The following is a 6,248-nucleotide window of genomic DNA, read 5'->3' as shown; positions in this document are numbered from 1 at the left end:
ATTTATGCTTATCACATTTGCAGTTAACTTGATTATATTCATATTACAAGTCTGATTCACGTTACTGTTAGGTGAAATACAAAGCAGCAAAATGAAGTGATGCAACCGAGAAGAAAAGGGGAATGGGGGGAGGGGGCGTGTAGGTCGAGTTCTATAATGCTGTTAACAACACAGCACAACATATATAAGCAATGCAACCCATGTAAGACATGTCTGTATGGAGACAAGTGTCTTTCCTTTTGGGAAGATTAGTCCTTTCTAAATGATGATAGTCAATATTTACATCTGTGGTCATCAGCATGTTGTCCTCTGCAGACTTCAGCGCATGCTCTTCTGAAAGCATTCATACAAACATATGATTTTTCACCACTGACCCCTCTGATGTCCCCCTGTCCCCACACCCCCTGAAGCAACCTCTATCTTGTAAATTCAGCGCAATTAGTGGCCTTAACAAACCCAGAGACACTCATTGGATTTTAACCTCCTCTGTCCAATTAACAAAATGTAGGTTGGAAATAAATGGCAGACGCCTAAGCAAATTAATTATGTGTCCACCAAGCTGTTGGGCCGTGTGCAGAGAGCAGGGCTGGCAGTGGAGCGGCCATATGGCCTGTGTGGGAGCGGACAGGGGGGGGGGGGCAGTGCTACACCCCTCACATTCTCACAGATATTGATGTCTCGGGCACAATACAACATGTTGTGAGATGCTGTGGAATTAGTCTAATATAAAGGTCTTTATGATTGTTTACGAGGATTCAAGCATCTGTGATCCCTCCAGGCCATTTGTAATGTTTTATTGTAAATGTAATTAAACTGTAACATGGTTTTAATGACAAACAATTGTCTTTTGATGATGCTCTAAACAACAGTTTTTGTTTCCTGGACTTACGGAACTACTCCAAGATTTATAAAAGAGACACAATTTGACACGAGTTCACTGATGATGATGTCATAGGGGTTATCTTGGCTCATTTTCAACAAACAGCCTGGACCACAAACAGCCTGGACCACAAACAGCCTGGACCACAAACAGCCTGGACCACAGACAGCCTGGACCACAAACAGCCTGGACCACAAACAGCCTGGACCACAAACAGCCTGGACCACAAACAGCCTGGACCACAGACAGCCTGGACCACAAACAGCCTGGACCACAAACAGCCTGGACCACAGACAGCCTGGACCACAAACAGCCTGGACCACAAACAGCCTGGACCACAGACAGCCTGGACCACAGACAGCCTGGACCACAGACAGCCTGGACCACAGACAGCCTGGACCACAGACAGCCTGGACCACAGACAGCCTGGACCACAGACAGCCTGGACCACAGACAGCCTGGACCACAAACAGCCTGGACCACAAACAGCCTGGACCACAAACAGCCTGGACCACAAACAGCCTGGACCACAGGACAGCCTGGACCACAGACAGCCTGGACCACAAACAGCCTGGACCACAAACAGCCTGGACCACAAACAGCCTGGACCACAAACAGCCTGGACCACAAACAGCCTGGACCACAGACAGCCTGGACCACAAACAGCCTGGACCACAAACAGCCTGGACCACAAACAGCCTGGACCACAAACAGCTGGACCACAACAGCCTGGACCACAAAACAGCCTGGACCACAGACAGCCTGCGACCACAGACAGCCTGGACACAGACAGCCTGGACACAGACAGCCTGGACCACAGACAGCCTGGACCACAGACAGCCTGGACCACAGACAGCCTGGACCACAAACAGCCTGGACCACAAACAGCCTGGACCACAGACAGCCTGGACCACAGACAGCCTGGACCACAAACAGCCTGGACCACAAACAGCCTGGACCACAAACAGCCTGGACCACAAACAGCCTGGACCACAGACAGCCTGGACCACAAACAGCCTGGACCACAGACAGCCTGGACCACAAACAGCCTGGACCACAAACAGCCTGGACCACAAACAGCCTGGACCACAGACAGCCTGGACCACAGACAGCCTGGGACCACAACAGCCTGGACCACAAACAGCCTGGACCACAAACAGCCTGGACCACAGACAGCCTGGACCACAGACAGCCTGGACCACAAACAGCCTGGACCACAAACAGCCTGGACCACAACAGCCTGGACCACAACAGCCTGGACCACAGACAGCCTGGACCACAACAGCCTGGACCACAGACAGCCTGGACCACAAAACAGCCTGGACCACAAACAGCCTGGACCACAGACAGCCTGGACCACAGACAGCCTGGACCACAGACAGCCTGGACCACAGACAGCCTGGACCACAGACAGCCTGGACCACAACAGCCTGGACCACAAACAGCCTGGACCACAACAGCCTGGACCACAAACAGCCTGGACCACAAACAGCCTGGACCACAGACAGCCTGGACCACAAACAGCCTGGACCACAAACAGCCTGGACCACAGACAGCCTGGACCACAAACAGCCTGGACCACAAACAGCCTGGACCACAGACAGCCTGGACCACAAACAGCCTGGACCACAGACAGCCTGGACCACAAACAGCCTGGACCACAAACAGCCTGGACCACAGACAGCCTGGACCACAGACAGCCTGGACCACAGACAGCCTGGACCACAGACAGCCTGGACCACAGACAGCCTGGACCACAAACAGCCTGGACCACAGACAGCCTGGACCACAGACAGCCTGGACCACAGACAGCCTGGACCACAAACAGCCTGGACCACAGACAGCCTGGACCACAGACAGCCTGGACCACAGACAGCCTGGACCACAAACAGCCTGGACCACAGACAGCCTGGACCACAAACAGCCTGGACCACAGACAGCCTGGACCACAAACAGCCTGGACCACAAACAGCCTGGACCACAAACAGCCTGGACCACAAACAGCCTGGACCACAGACAGGAGAAGAGATATAGGGTTTAGAAAGAAGTGGCTATAGAATATATATATATATATATATATATATATATATATATGTAAATATAAGATAAGAAAAAGTGCCATTGAGATGAATTATGGGATATGTAGGATCCAGAATAGTTTTTGTGTTTCCTATGATATAAAATAAAAATCAGTAATATTCAACCTCTGCTGCTTCCATTAAAGAGGCCTCTAACTCCATTGGACTCTTTTGTTTTCTTCCTAACATTGTGACATCACTGACATCACAACAGAGCCGGGCAGCTAACCAATCAGAGCAGACTGGGCTCTGGTTTCAGACAGAGGGTGAAAAGAGGTGTTGCAGCACAGGCAGTATGAGAACAATAAAGCGCTTTTTGAACATTAAAGCATGGAGACATGTCACAGTAGAGACACGGAAAATATGAACCTGAAAATGAGTAGAACAGACTCCTTTAAGCCATTTTTTATTGTATTAAATCTATATATTGTATGACCCTCAACAGGAGGGAGTGCATTTATTTAATGAATATGATTTTGACCATATTCTGCACTGTCTTCATCAGACGCTGTTTGACAAAATGTGTTCTTGGATCAGGAAGAGGGCACAAAGCCTCAGAACATGATCAACATGGCCACCTAGAGGCAACATTTAAGACCACAAACATCTGCTCTCATTTCAAGGGCAACAATAACCTAAATCCGCCTCCATAGCAGCATCGTGACATTAGATTATTGGCAAAATAATCATAATTAACATAAATTATGATGGTAATACGCAGACAGACATCTAATCCACAGGGATCTGTTAACTGCACATCATATATGTCTAGTAACTGCAGCCTATAATAATCCTATTCACATTTTTAAAGCAGTTGTGTTCCCAGCCCCAGTTTTCATACTACACTACAGTTCTATGGTGCACAATATTCCCACACTTGAACAATTCAATCGATATGACGTGTTGTGTTTGGGTAATACGAACAGAAACTGGGCAAAGGAGAAATCAGTAAATGCAGAACACAGTGACTGTGTGTGACTAAGGCGTTCAAAGGAGACAAAACATGAAATGATATGAAGTCAAATGAATAATCCAATATAGAAGAGACCAGAATTGTCAGGGTTATCAGATATAAATAGAAATGTGTGCTGAAAATGATACAAATATATTGATATAATATATATTCAGCAGGGTGATCATCATTCATGATGTATACCCAAATGTGTACTTGGTAAATTGTTATACATTTGAATGTTCTTTCTTTAAATACAATGTGCATGCCCTTTGTGGGATAGATAAAGGAATTCTGCTTCTGCTTAAGTTTCCTTCATCACAAATACAACCAGTTTTTTCATTATTCTTATTAGTAGACTGAAACGGATAACAGTATTTGCAGTATTTGGTTTTTATTTTACCAAAGTTTACCATTACATATAGCTGAGGCTTTTATCCAAAGCAACTTACAATGTGAGCGACAAAGCATAAAGATTCAAACTCAGAACATCAAGAACAGTGCAGATATACTGTATGCGCTTCAATGAGTCGGACTAAGTGCTGTGCGTTAAACTTGTAACTGCTACTTTTATAAATGTTCAATGATTATTTATTTATTGGCAGAGGCACAAGCAAAACAGGTGTTTTTTCAGTTTGCGACGGAATTTGTGTGGACTTTCTGCTGTCGTTACATCAATGGAGAGCTCATTCCACCGAGCCAGAGAGTGGCTGATGCAGAGCCAAGTACTGGCTGGAATGTGTGGTTTGACAATGTCCTGGATGTAAGACAAGTTTGTAGTATTAACACAAGGATTTGAGCCTTTGCAGACCATTTACATGCACAAAATAACACATTACAGGAGAGGGAAGTTCCGGGCCTCTTAAAACATTGGACAGAGGATTACTGTATAATAGGGGAATTGTCTTTAAGTTGAAAAAAGGCAGATATTTCCTGGTTACAGAAGGCTCATGCAACATAATGGCACTGGGATGAATGCTGGTCTTCAATGTCTGAAGAGTGTCTCTGCAATTTGACACAATAAATGCCAAGCATAAATCTTATCTATACTTCCATCTCCTAGTAAACCCCAGTAGTTATAGTAGTACCCAGTAGTACCTTAGTTATAAGGAAACATCATCTGCAGAAATGTTTCTTTCATTGTAGCCTCAGAGTGAATAGTTAACGTTCCGAGCTACTTGGCATGAAATGATTCTGTTGTTCTCATTCAGTGGGGATGAGTTCTGTTCTGTCAGAACAACAGGGGGAAGGTGAGGAATGCCCCCTCTCACCTCCACATTAACATGTCCACTATCACTGTGTGAACGTCTGAATTCAAACAGCATCATGATGTCATGGAAACAAGGCGCCAGGTTTGTGTGTAACCACAGAAATGCATTACACCTGTCGGCATGGACAAAAGATCTGTTTCTTTGCAAACACATTTCTGAGTGATTACTCTTTCCCTGAACTGTGCCCGTCATGGTTAGGGAACACAGCTCGTCTGCTCATTTGATCCTCTGGGCTGTGTTATGAAGAAATGATGAGGTCACATTCAATAACTTTTGAAGTTTTACCTTCATTTAAGTTTAGTGAATTAAAGACATTGAACTGGTTAGAGCTGCTTTGCAGTTTATCTATACAATGTTTGGAGCCCTCCCGATTTTTGAACATGTTTCTTTCCACTTTGAATTTTAAGATAATTCTGAGACTATTGTTAGAAAAATATTGTAACGATGAATATTCCATGATATATCTGCTACGAAACCATATGTTACACAGTCTGTACTCTGTCTCCCTCAAGTGGTCAGGAGGATATAACACAACGTTCTTTACAGTGAGGGACTGATGAAACAAAACGTTGAAATGTTACACACAACAAATACCTTGTAGTACATATAATGACATGTCCTATTAGAAACCTCACAGGTGTTAATAACTGTTAAACAATGCAGGGTTCATACACTTTTTCACCAATCATTTTCAATGACTTCTCCATGACCTTTACCTAATTTTCCATGACCAAAACATGACTCTTTCTCAGCAGTACCACTGGAAATAGTTTATTTGAACATGGAACAGGAAAATAAGGTCTGCATATGAAACATGTTGAGCCTATCTAAAACAAATCCAATAGCAGGCTTACTAGCTTCTACATGCTAAAGCCACTCAAATCTCTCACCAGCAAAACACCTCGTCAGTTAAATGCCATTGTACGCTTCATTACCATACAGTATGTATTATCATTATAGTATTACTATTTCGGCGATTAGATAAACATATCAATTATATTTGATGGAACTTTAGTTACATTTCCATGACTTTTCCAAAACTCTGGGAAAAATATTGTTTTCCATAA

The sequence above is a fragment of the Gymnodraco acuticeps genome, unplaced genomic scaffold (genome assembly GCF_902827175.1).
Source record: "Gymnodraco acuticeps unplaced genomic scaffold, fGymAcu1.1, whole genome shotgun sequence".
Classification (NCBI taxonomy): domain Eukaryota; kingdom Metazoa; phylum Chordata; class Actinopteri; order Perciformes; family Bathydraconidae; genus Gymnodraco; species Gymnodraco acuticeps.
This window is presented reverse-complemented; position numbering follows the sequence as displayed.